The 13,045-nt window shown below is 44.6% G+C and overlaps 1 non-coding gene across 1 annotated transcript; it reads right to left on the bottom strand.

Annotated features, from left to right (window-relative positions):
• Nucleotides 1–85, bottom strand: TRNAR-UCG (transfer RNA arginine (anticodon UCG)). The gene has a single exon. It is a non-coding gene; the product is annotated as a tRNA-Arg (tRNA).
• Between the last annotated feature and the right edge of the window lie 12,960 nt (nucleotides 86–13,045).

Below are 13,045 nucleotides of genomic sequence, written 5' to 3'. Positions count from 1 at the left end.
AGCCTGACGCGGGGCTCGAACCCACGAACCGTGAGATCATGACCTGAGCCGAAGTCAGATGCTCAACCAACTGAGCCACCCAGGCACCCCAGCACTATACATTTCTATGTATACATGATATACATAGAAAACGCTAAAGACTACACACACATATACACATATACACACATACACACACACAAAACTGAAATAAATTACAGGATGCAGAATCAATACACAAAAATCTATTGTGTTTCTATACACTAATAACTATCAGAGAAATTAAGAGAACAATCTTACAATTACACCAAAAAGATTTACATACCCAGGAATAAACTTAAGGAAGTAAAAGATCTATATTCTGAAAACTATAAGACATTAGTGAAAAAAACATTGAAGAAGGTACAAATAAATGGAAAGATATCCAATGTTAATAAATTAGAAGATTTAATCTTGTTAAAATGTCCATACTACCCGAAGTGATCTACAGATTCAATGAAATCCCTAAATGGCGGTGGAACTTAAGCAGCTCAGTTGTTAAGAATCCAACTTCACCTCAGGTCATGAACTTATGGTTGGTGAGTTTGAGCCCCACGTTGGGCTCTGTGCTGACAACTCAGCTTTGGATTCTGTGTCTCCCTCTTTCTTTGACCCTCCCCCCCCCAAGAATAAACATTAAAAAAAAATTTTTTTTTAAATTCCAATAGCATTTTTCACAGAAATAAACAATTTAAAAATTTGTATGGGGGGGCGCCTGGGTGGCGCAGTCGGTTAAGCGTCCGACTTCAGCCAGGTCACGATCTCGCGTTCCGTGAGTTCGAGCCCCGCGTCGGGCTCTGGGCTGATGGCTCAGAGCCTGGAGCCTGCTTCCAATTCTGTGTCTCCCTCTCTCTCTGCCCCTCCCCCGTTCATGCTCTGTCTCTCTCTGTCCCAAAAATAAATAAACGTTGAAAAAAATTTTTTTTTTAATTTGTATGGAACCATCAAAGACCCTGAATAGTCAAAGCCATCTTGAAAAAAGAACAAAGCTGGAGTCATCATGCTCCCTGCCTTCTAACTATATTACAAAACTGTAGTAATTAAGAGTAAGGCATTGGTGTAAAAACAGGCATGTACATCAATGAAACAAAATAGTCCAGAAATAAGCCCACACATATACGGTCAATTAACTTATGACAAAGGGGCCAAGAATATACAATGAGGAAAGGTCAGTCTCTTCAATAAATGGTGTTGGGAAAATTGGATGGTTACATGCAAAGTAATGAATCTGGATCACTATCTTGTACCATATACAAAAATTAACTCAAAGTGGATTAAAGATTTGAATGTGAGACTGGAAACATAAATTCCTTAAAGGAAACACAGGCAGTAATCTCATTGATGTAGGTCTTGAATCTTTTTTGAATCTCACACCAAAGCAACAGCAACAAAAGTAAATAAGCGGGGCTGCATCAAACTAAAAAGCTTCTGCTCAGCAAAGGAGACCACCAACAAAATGAAAAGGCAACCTATGGAATGGAAGAAGGTATCTGCAGATAACATATCTGATAAAGGTCTAATATCCAAAATACATAAATAACTCATACTAGTCAATAGCAAAACAAAGAAAACCCATCAACAATCCAACTACTAAAAGATCTGAATAGCCATTTTTTCCAAAGAAGACACAGATGGTCAACAGGCACACGAAAAGATGCTCTACATCATTAATCATCATGGAAATGCAAATCAAAACCATAATGAGATATCCCCTCACACCTGTCTGAATGGCTATTATCAAAAAAAGACAAATTAATGCTGGCAAGGATGTGGAGAAAAGAGAACCCTCATGCACTGTTTGTGGGAATGTAAATCAGTGCAACCACTATGGAGACAGTATGGAGGTTCCTCAAAAAATTAAAGATCTAACTACCATATAATCCAGCAATTCCACGTCAGTATGTATTAAAGCAAACAACAACAAAAGACAAACCCAAAAACGACAAATGCCACTTAAAAATATATATGTACTTCCATGTTCACTACAACACTATTTGTGATAGTCAAGGTATGGAAACAATAGAAGTGTCCACTTATGGATGAATGGGTAATGAAACTGTAGTATATATACACAATGGGATATGACATGACAGTGATTTAGAAGGACTCTCTATCTCCCCACTCCTCTTGGTTTAGCAACCCGTCTCTGTTGGTATCACATCCTGCTGTTAGGCAGCATTAATTGGTGGCTGATTGCTCTATCCTTTTCAGCAATGCCTTTTGCCATCAATTATTTAAGTGTGATCCAATTAAATTTGAAGCCCTTTGTAGGGATACGTTTTGAGGCCAATATGTGTAAGGTTTCTTTCTGAGCCCAAGAGGACTCTCCTTACTTGTCTTTTTCCCTGGTTTTCCTTGGTAAACTAGCCAGCCTAAGAATTATCATTTAGCTTTCATGATTAGCTTACTTTAAATTGCTTACTACCAAAATCGACATTGTTTTGGAGAGTACCTTTAGGCTTGATCTTTCCCATAATCTGTTCCAACTATAGTCCATTCCATTGGGGAGAGCCTCAAAGCCCTCTGCTCTTATACCCACCCCCTCCCCAGGTCAAAATCTCTGAGTCCCTGCTCCAGAATTGAGGACAGGGACAGTGACCTACTCCTCTCAGTGACACTTCTGCATTATGATTAGGGTGTTGGGCCAGGCAGTAGCCTCTAGTCTTCCCAGCATGGAACCTCTGTCCTATGCGTGCAACTTGTGTGAGGGCTTTCTGGGCTCCAGTATTCTTAGCCTGCCGTGTCTGAAGTAGAGCCTCTGCCCTATGAATGGGGGCCAGGTGGAGGAAAAAGCTCGACTTAATTGGTTTCACTTACCTGGAATTTAGTCTCTGAAAAATAAAACTTCGATGTCTTGTCCCTCTTAGGGTGGTACCTTAGCCTTTGCTTGGTACCCCCATCTTCTTGGACATATCCACCCAGATTGGAGTTTCCCTCATGCTGAGCCAGTGGATAGGGATAGGATAGAAAGTAGTTCATGGCACAAGTGCCATAGATTGTGTTGGGGCACCTGGGTGGCTCAATCAGTTAAGCATCCAACTCGGTTTGGGCTCAGGTCATGAACTCACGGTTTGTGAGTTCAGGCCCCACATTAGGCTCCGTGCTGACAGTGTAGAGCCTGCTAAGGATTCTCTCTCCCTCTCTCTGCCCCTCCCCTGTTCACTCTCTGTCGCTCCCTTAAAAATAAGTAAACTTTAAAAAGAAAAAGTGCCATAGATTGTGTTCTTACCAAAATTTAGTAGATTTTCTTGAATAAATGTTTCCTCATTTGCTGTATGCTCTTAGGACAATTTCCAGAGACCGTATGAGGTAGTTTTCACAAGTTATGATTGTTTCACCCTGAGTGGGTCCAGGAGCCCCTCATGCTGCCAATTCAGAAGTTATTTTAAGATTTAAATTTGTAACTATTTATTCCTAGTTTAATAATGGGTATTAAGGGGCGCCTGGGTGGCTCAGTCGGTTAAGCGGCCGACTTCGGCTCAGGTCGTGATCTCACGGTCTGTGAGTTCAAGCCTCATGTCGGGCTCTGTGCTGACAGCTCAGAGCCTGGAGCCTGTTTCGGATTCTGTGTCTCCCTCTCTCTGACCCTCCCCCGTTCATGCTCTGTCTCTCTCTGTCTCAAAAATAAACGTTAAAAAAAAATTTTTTTTTTAAATGGGTATTAAATCTCTGTCAGTCATAGCCCATCCTTCTTTTAATATGCTGTGGGTCTTTTTGGCTAGTATTTACTTAGGATTACTAAATTAATATTTATGAGTAAATTTCAGTGGCAGTTTTCTCTATGCTAGCGTTGACAGGTCTTAATATCAATGTAATACTTACTGTATAAAAATAACTTGGCTTAAACTTACACAGTGAGGTATGTCAATTACTTCTCAAGAACACTGAAAACAAAACCCCAATTTGGAATAACTTCCTTTTCTTTCTCTATGCTCCATAAAAGTTTACATAAAACCAGCTTCATGTTCCTTAGAATGCTTACAGGTTTTCCTGTGTAATTCAGTGAACCTGGTGCTGTCTTAGGGGTAGAACTGTGATGGGTTTTGTGTTTGTTCTGTTATTGGTCTATGGCAGAGACTGCTCACTGTGCACCCAGCGTCCACTTTCCCTTTCCTCCTCACGCCCATGATCCTGATTTTATCTAGACGCAGTGCCACTACAGGACATTTTGCAGTCTCCCTAGCAGCCAGCTGTGGCCCAGAGACTGCGTTTAAGTCAGTGGGGCACTTGTGGAAGTGCCCTGTGGCACTTGCTGAGAAGTGCCCACAGGGAGTTGACTCAGCTAGGCTGGGCGTTTATTTTTCCTTCTGCTTTTCTTACTCCTTTACTCTTAAACCGCAGATGTGATTGCTGGAGATCTAGCAGCCTCACTGGATCTCTAAGTTGATCTTGAGAAATGTCACCAGACAACACGGTGGTTTAACAGAAAAAGATGAGCCTATATCCCTGAAAACAAAACATATGCAGATATCTTGACATAGATAGTTAGATAGATAGATAGGTAGGTAGACAGATCGATCAATCTCCTATATGATATAGGGGAGCTGCCATAGCAGTCCCAAACTGTCTGTCTCTATACTTCTTTTACAAAAAAGATAAATGAAATTTTATTTAAGCCGCTATTACTTAGACTATTTTATCATATTCAGTCAAACTTAATTCTAAGAAATACGCAATCTCTTTAAACTTTCTATCTTTTCAGGAGTGAATTTTAATAATTTAAAATTTTATAGAAAATCACCGTATGTTAACATGGCCAACCGACACAAGTATATGATAAAGTATAACAAAAGAAAATGTAAATAGCTGAGCTCAAAAGAAAGAACAGGAGATTTTCCAGGTGCCAGAAACAAGGAGGGAACTTGCAGGTACCATGCAAGGCTGTGGAATGGTGCTACGGGAACTTTCAGAGCTACTGTACCTGGACGCCGGCCATCAGTAAGGCAGTGAATGAGCTATTTCTGAATAACACATTCCCTCAAACCTCAGTGGCTTGAAACAGCATTTATTATATTTCACAATTTCTGTAGTTCAGTAACTCAAGAATACATTAAGTGGGCAATTCTAGCTCAGGGTCTTGCGTGAGGTTGCAGGCAAGGTATCAGCCACGGCCGCTGTCATCCTTGACTGGGACTGGAGGATTCCTAGCCGGCACGGCGGGCCAGCAGCAGGGCTCAGTGCTACCTGGGCCTCTCCACCCAGCTCACTTCCCCCAGGCAACCACCGAGAGGCAGTTGGATGCCCCCACCACAGTCTAGTTGTGAGAAGCCAGCGGCTACACTCAGCTCACACATAATGTCCGGTTCCTGGTTCTGAGTGTGAGGCGCCTGGAAGTTACCACTCTGACCTAACGTGGAAAGAGCTGCACAGACTGAAAAGTCAGTAACGCTTCCTGGATCAGAAGAGAGGGCAGGATACGGCAAACTGCCCAGACTGGAGACAATCAGATGAATCCAGGGAGGGAAGGTCTAGGAAGCAGAAACCTAAGTGTAAAAACCAGTGTGACACCAGTGTGGGGGCAGGAAAACTTGAATTTAAAAAAAAAATTTTTTTTTACATTTATTTACTTTTAAGAGACAGACACAGCACAAGTGGGGGAGGGGCAGAGAGACGGAGACACAGAATCCGAAGCAGGCTCCAGGCTCTGAGCTGTCAGCGCAGAGCGCAACGCGGGGCTCCAACTCACAGACCATGAGATCATGACCGGAGCCAAAGTAGGACGCTTAACCGACTGAGCCACCCAGGCGCTCCTGGAAAACCTGAATATTAATGGTGGAATTGCTGGAGCTCAATGAAGGCAACTCTGAGAGTTAAAACCTCCAGGGAGGCCTGGAGTTAAGGCCTCCGGTCATAGCGATGCCTGCACAACACTATGTGTTCTACCTCCAGGAGCTCAACCAGGTTCCCACAGTAAACACTGGAGAAAAATCCCCTTTTGCTTCCAGCTGGAGGAGAGGAAAGGAACTAATTTTAAATAAACAGAGCACTCTGTTCTTTTTAATCAGGCCTGCTTTCAGGGGAGACCAGTTAACTAGAGCCTAACCTTCTGGGGTATTATCAGATCCTAACTGGGTTGGGGGAAGAGAAATACCCAATTTAACTCGCTCTAGCCTTCCTTGTGGGAGAAGGGAAATAACAGCTCTAACTACCGCATCCCATCTAAGAGGAGAACACTGAGAGATACCTGTGAAGTTCAGTCCAGACAGACTCACTGAGACCTAATCAAAGGACTTTAACATTAAAAAGCCAAGTTCGGGGTGCCTGCGTGGCTTAGTCGGTGGAGCAACCGACTTCGGCTCAGGTCATGATCTCACAGTTCGTGGGTTCGAGCCCCGCGTCGGGCTCTGTGCTGACAGCTCAGAGTCTGGAGCCTGCTTCGGATTCTGTGTCTCCCTCTCACTCTGCCCCTCCCCCACTCATGCTCTGTCTCTCTCTGTCTCAGAAATAAACAAACATTAAACAAAATTTTAAAAAATAAATAAATAAATAAAAATAAAAAGCCAAATTCAACTGAGTAAATTTTAAAGATCTTGCTGGCTTCAGCAATTCATGAATTGTGCAGCATCGCACCCATCAGATGGAAGCATGGAGAGGAGCTGTAAAAATGAAGGACTTGAAGGAAGAAAGGTCTGGGAACAAGGGAGCTACTCTGGGCAGAAAAAGCAGGTTGGTTATTGAACGGTCACTTTCCTTTAGGGGATGACGGGCATCTACCAGGCATATTTACCTAACTAGCGCTGACCAGGTCATTCCTGATTGACTAGTTTATTTGATATTCCATTTCCAGGAGAGCCGGACCTGTATTTAAGTCACATCTCAGTTTGGTGACGTGGGACTTAGCATCAGTGACTGCATTTGGGGCCTGTTTTGTTTTTAATAACAGAATGCTTCCCACACATCACAACCACATTGCTCGAGGCCATTTTATAGCACTTCCTGGGGCGCCTGTGTGGCTCAGTTGGCTAAGCGTCCAACTTCAGCTCAGGCCATGATCTCGCGGTTCATGGGTTCGAGCCCCGCGTCGGGCTCTGTGCTGACAGCTCAGAGCCTGGAGCCTGCTTTGGATTCTGTGTCTCCAGTCTCTTTCTGCCCTTCCCCTGCTCACGTGCTCTCTTTCAAAATTAAGCATTAAAGGGGCGCCTGGGTGGCGCAGTCGGTTGAGCGTCCGACTTCAGCCAGGTCACGATCTCGCGGTCCGTGAGTTCGAGCCCCGCATCAGGCTCTGGGCTGATGGCCTGGAGCCTGTTTCCGATTCTGTGTCTCCCTCTCTCTCTGCCCCTCCCCCGTTCATGCTCTGTCTCTCTCTGTCCCAAAAATAAATAAACGTTGAAAAAAAAATTAAAAAAAAGAAAAAAAAATTAAGCATTAAAAAAATATATATATATACATTTACAGCACTTCCTTTTTACTCAGCACATCTTGTCTAGCTTTCAAGAAAAAAAATTACAAGGCATACCAAACAGCAAAAAACACAGTTTGAAAAGGCAAGCAAGCATCAGAACAAGACACGGCAGGAATTTTGGAGTGGTCAGACCACAAATTTAAAATAACTATGATAAATATGCTAAGGGCTCTAACAGATAAAGCAGACAGTGTGCAAGAACAGATAGGCAATGTCAGCAGAGAGATGGAAATCCTAGGAAAGAACCCGAAAGTGCTAGAGATGAAAAACACCGTTAACGAAAAGGAAGAGTGCTTTTGATGGGCTTCTTAGAAAACTGGGCACATGTGAGGAAAAAAAAAATCTCTGAACCCGAGGATAAATTCGGTTCGAACTCAAGGAGAAGGGGATTGGACTCTACCTCTGGAAGGGAGGGGTGTCAGGGAATTTGTGGGTACATGTTAAAACACAACAAAAAGAGACAAGAAGAAACTAGAAATGAGACTCCTACAAGAAGCAAGCACAGCTGTGCTGCTGACGTAAGAGGACTTGTCTCCTGAGCCTCTGGATGGAAGTTTAAAGCCCATTAGAGGAGAGGGGAGGTGAGAAAGTGTAATCACAGTTCACAGGACCTCCGCTTTTCAGGAATCTGAAATTCCAAAAATTAATATATTCAGAAATCAGTATCTACGGTCTTGGGTCCAGGAAACCCTCGAGTTATTTAGCAGAAGTAAATACAGAACAAGCCCGTGGCAACAATTCCATAACCTCCAACACAGGGTGCTGCCACAGATCAAAAGAATCCCTCCTGGGGATGAGCAATGGCAGAAAATACAAACCAGAGTAAGCATTTACCCTGGAAAAAGGCTGTAGAAATGAATAGCAGAGTCTGCTCCCTAAGAGCTTCAGATAACATGATAATCTGAAGGAAATGGTAAAATGTATTTTACCAGGAGGCAGTTCTGAAAAAGAATCATATAAAACATCAGGAAACGAAATATAAAGGCATTGAGATGAAAGTCACATATAGTAAACAGCACATTAAATGCAGCTCATGGAGAATACGTAAACTATATGACTGATCTGAAGACATATATCACAGCGAGATGAGCAAGACACAACGGGAAGGAGGAACCTGGAAGACAGTGGGAGAACGCCCAATGCATACATGTAACGGGAGAGCCAGGAGGAGGTATTTCCTGAGAGAGAATTTGGATGGAGATGTTGACTGAGAATTGCCCGACTTGATGGAAGCCATAAATCTCGAGTTGGAAGAAGCACTTCAGAGTGCTGAAAGAGAAAAACTGTAAGCCTTCTACGCAGACTGAGTGAATGAGGGCTCTGTCACTGCAAATACATGGAAACCAACATTCAAGGGGGAGAGTGGAAAGAAAACATGTTCACACAAAGCCGAAGGGAACTCACCACCGCTAAACCAAAAGACATGCTTCAGTGAGAAGAGAAATGAATCTCCAAGGAAGCCTCAGTGAGTAAAATCAACTTGTTAAAACGCACACATGAAAACCTAATTAGTCATTGACTATTAGAAACCCAGTAACAACAATAATTATAGTGACAAGGTCAATTTGGGGTCAGGCATAACTAGAAAACTAATCCAGAGTGGTGTGGGCTGCTGGAGCAGGTCCACAGGAGGTATTCAGGTGTTGCGTAATATCACGGAGAAGGGCACAGATAGAGATCAGTTTCATAATCTCACAAGTCAGGTGGGCATATTAAAATTTTACGCGTAACCAGTAAAAATAAAGACTAAAAATGTGAAATTTTCAAACATGTAAATGGGGGAAAAAAGAAGAAAATACAAACTGAGCAGCATAAAACAGGAACTGAGAAAATTTTTTTAAAAATCATGGAAAACAGAAAAGACAAAATTGGGTGGTAGAAATAAACTGACAATCAGAATAGACAAAATCGGATTACACTGAGGAGTTAAAAGACAAGATTGAACACAGGAAATTTTATAGAGTTACTAAAATCAATTAAGATAAAAACTCTAGTTAGTAGGAAAACATATGTAGTAAAAGTATAAAAATAGGAAAGCAAGAAATAATAAAATCAGGATTCAAGATGATGTTCCTTTAACTGGGAAATTGAGGTACGGGATGAGGGGTACCAAGTGACCAGATAACACAGGTGTTTTTCAAGGTCTTAACTTCTGTTTTGTTTGTGTTTAATGGCATGTTAATGAGTGCTAAGTACTAAAGTAACTACCTAAGTTACCAAACTAATATAGTATTTAGTCATTCGTGGACCATGACTCCTATCAAGCATTATAATTAATGTAATTCTGTACACAGGTTATTCGAAGGAAATAATTTTTTTAAAAAGGATGGGAAAAAGTAAAAATAAAAAGGATGGGAAAGAGATACTAGGCTAATATTCTCTGAAAGACTTTGGACCAGGGCACCTGGGTAGCTCAGTTGGTTGAGCATTCAACTCTGGCTCAGGTCATGATGGGAGTCCCACACTGGGCTCTCTACTGTCAGTGTGGAGCCTGCTTGGGATTCTCTCTCTTTCCCTCTCTCTCTGCCCCACCCCCACTCATGCACACGCGCACACGCACTCTCTCACTCTCTCAAAGGTAAATATTAAAAAATGATTTTGGACCAGCTGCATTAGTATCAGCAATATAAGCTTATTAGAGATAAGCGGTCTCTCTCCCTGCATCCCCCCTACCCCCCCCCCCACAAAGGGGTCATGCTGGCTGCATCTTGCTCTGTGCTCATGTGACCCCTTTTGCTCATGTGACCCAGAGCTCATGTGACAGAGCAAGATGCAGCCAGCAGACAAGCCAAAAGGAGGCTCAGAAGGGACGGCACCCTGCAAGCATCCCCATCCTAAACTTCCAGCCTCCCCCCCCCACCTCGCCGCATAGTGATGGCAGCCCCAGCCAACTGCGACAGGTACACGCGAGCAGGGGACAAAAGAGGTCGGGATGGGAGCATTCCTAGATGGATTCAGTTGACAGACTGTCGCAGATTTATGTTCCACACGAACTAAATGCTGAACCGCATGTGCGGGAAATGAGGAATTGTACTCCAGACACAAGTCTTTACTTTGTTCTCAGCTCCCTGATGCAAATATTGATCTACTTAAAAAAAAAAAAAAAAAAAAAAAAGTTTATTTTTGAGAGAGAGAGAACCACAGCGTGAACAGGGGAGGGGCAGAGAGAGGGAGACGCAGAATCTGAAGCAGCCTCCAGGCTCAGAGGTGTCAGCACAGAGCCCAACTCAGGGCTCAAACTCACAGACCACAAACGAGATCATGACCTGAGCCAAAGTCACATGCTCAACCGATTGAGCCACCCAGGTGCCCCTTATTTTTTTTTTTTAATGTTTTTATTTATTTTGAGAGACAGAGCAGGAGAGGGGCAGAGAGAGGAGAGACAGAATCTCAAGCAGGCCCTTCACTGTCAGCACAGAGCCCGTTGTGGGATTCAAACCCATGAACCGTGAGATCATGACCTGAGCCAACATAGGACACTCAACTGACTGAGCCACCCAGGCGCCCCAGTATTGATCTACTTTTATTTTTTTTTATTTTTTTATTTTTTTTTAATTTTTTTTTTTCAACGTTTATTTATTTTTGGGACAGAGAGAGACAGAGCATGAACAGGGGAGGGGCAGAGAGAGAGGGAGACACAGAATCGGAAACAGGCTCCAGGCTCCGAGCCATCAGCCCAGAGCCTGACGTGGGACTCGAACTCACGGACCGCGAGATCGTGACCTGGCTGAAGTCGGACGCTTAACCGACTGCGCCACCCAGGCGCCCCATGATCTATTTTTAAACCCATGTGACAGCAGTCTGTAATACATCTTTTTTTTTTAATTGAGGTAAAAGAAAAAGTCCCACAAAAACCTTAACTTACAAGGAAGTCTCTCACTGCTGTCCAACCCTGCTTTTCTGTATCATGTTCGCATTTAGTAATCACGTCACCTTTTCCTTATCTGACGTGTACTTTATGGACCCCAGTGTCCTTCCGTACCACTGCCGTCTGCTGCTCCTCAGAACAGTCCTGCAAAGGGGCGGGAACAGGCCCCGAGAGCCTGGGCGCAGTCACAGATGCCAGTGGTTCTGTGCCCTGGCCTTCACCCGGCCAGTGCGCCCATCCCCACTGCCATGAGGGCAGCCCTCGATCGGTGAGTGCCGGCACACGAGTTAAGTTTTGTTCAAGAGGCCCTTCCTCCAAATTAGGCTAAAGCTGGACTGAGACCACATCCTGCTCAGCCCTTTCCTTCTCTATGTCCCGTTTCCCCTGCTGTTACTTCTCCGAGTGCCCCCCCCACCCCGGAACCTGAATCCCTGCCCAGGCTCCGCTTCTCAAAAATCCAATCCAGGAGACTTATCCGAGGCCCCACCTTCCAGGATCCACTGAGACTCCATCCCAGGGGCCCTGGCTCCTGGTCCTCAACCTCCCCGCTGCACCACGTGGTTTGCAGACATAACAAGCGATGGGGACAGGCTACTTTCATAGTTGAATCTTTGAGTCTGAACTCACACAAGACCGCAGACTCTATGACAACTGACATAATCAGCAGAAGCGAATCCTCAGACCATGTCTGTATTTCATGCTAACATTTCTACCAAATGATCCCAGGGCCTGCCTTCAAGCCTACTATGATGTGGAAACTCACCTTGGGCTTCTCAGAAGTAGAACCTTCCATGACAGAGTGAGGGAAATGGCTCAAGCTGGTGCTTCGTGGAATCTGCATTAGGTAGTTCCTCTCCCTGTGATGGGAAACCGTTCGTAAGAGTTTTGACTTAAAATCCAACTTCCCAAGAAACAAGAAGAAAGGAGAGGGAGACTCAGTCTGAGAAGGGGCTCAGTCAGAAGAGCCACTTAAGGATCTCAGTCTGACCGACCTCTACATCGTAAGTCTTCCTCCAGCTCCCCCAGAGGAAGTGGAGAAGGTGTCCATAGACAGAATGCGCCCCGAGTCATAACCGTGGAAGCTGGTGCTGAGGACACGGGGGTCACTGCTGTGCTCCACTTCTGTCTGAAATTCTCCCTTGGAGGTAAAGGATAGAATCCCCAATTCCAGGGCCGGCTGCCCTGGCCAACTGAGGGCACTGCTCCTGTGCCTGGGGGACGTCCGTTCTAGCGGATCGAAGGAGAGAGAGGGGGCCGCAGCCTCGGTGGAGAAATCCTAAGAGGGGATAAGGGAGCCGCGAGCCTCGGGTCTGTTCCGCCCTGACCAGGGGAGCCTCGTCTCCCCACAAGGACACGTCCCTGGGAAGGCAGCTCCCTGGAAGGAAGACACTCAAGGCCACACAGCTGTCCTCTGAGCTGCTGCCGAACCACTGCACCAGCTGTGGAACCGTAGGAAAACCCCAACATGTTCGGGGGGGGATCTTTCTCCGGACCGAGCCAAGCGACAGAAAAGGACTCAGGAGATCTAAGAGGGTTGTTTTAAAAGCACGTTACATGGCTCATGATCCAATTCCCTGGCATGACCCTGGACTCGGGATACAAGTGACCTGTGGTGCTGACGATGGACAGGCACGAAGGGGGTTCCGGGTGACCAGAGACTAGCACAACACCCCAACAGACTGAGGATAAAGTCTGAAGCCAGGGGTTTAACTACGTGATGTTAGATGTCAACACTAGGGAACCCAATTAAGAGCATG

This window comes from Herpailurus yagouaroundi, unplaced genomic scaffold, assembly GCF_014898765.1.
Source record: "Herpailurus yagouaroundi ecotype Mexico unplaced genomic scaffold, PumYag 219, whole genome shotgun sequence".
Classification (NCBI taxonomy): Eukaryota; Metazoa; Chordata; class Mammalia; order Carnivora; family Felidae; genus Herpailurus; species Herpailurus yagouaroundi.
This window is presented reverse-complemented; position numbering and strand designations above follow the sequence as displayed.